Genomic DNA, 259 nt, shown 5'->3' with positions numbered 1-259 from the left:
ACCTGGAATGTTTCCAGGGATGGGGCATCCACCACCTCTCTGGGCAACCTGGGCCAGTGTTTCACCACCCTCAGCGTAAAAAACTTTCTTCCTTCTATCTAGTCTAAATCTACCCCCCTTTAGTTTAAAGCCGTTCCCCCTTGTCCTGTCGCAACAGGCCCTGCTAAAAAGTTTGCTGCCATCTTTTTTATAAGCCCCCTTTAAGTACTGACAGGCTGCAAGAAGGTCTCCCCGAAGCCTTCTCTTCTCCAGGCTGAAC

General features: G+C 50.2%; 1 protein-coding gene across 1 annotated transcript in view; it reads left to right on the top strand.

The window, feature by feature from the left end:
• The window catches only part of ABCA2 (ATP-binding cassette, sub-family A (ABC1), member 2), a 45,863-nt gene that overhangs the window by 18,037 nt on the left and 27,567 nt on the right, over positions 1-259 (top strand). The gene's annotated exons all lie outside the window — the stretch shown is intronic.

The sequence above is a fragment of the Pygoscelis adeliae genome, unplaced genomic scaffold, assembly GCF_000699105.1.
Source record: "Pygoscelis adeliae isolate BGI_AS28 unplaced genomic scaffold, ASM69910v1 Scaffold584, whole genome shotgun sequence".
Taxonomy (NCBI): Eukaryota; Metazoa; Chordata; class Aves; order Sphenisciformes; family Spheniscidae; genus Pygoscelis; species Pygoscelis adeliae.
The sequence above is the reverse complement of the archived record's forward strand: the minus strand, read 5'-3'. Positions and strand labels throughout refer to the sequence as shown.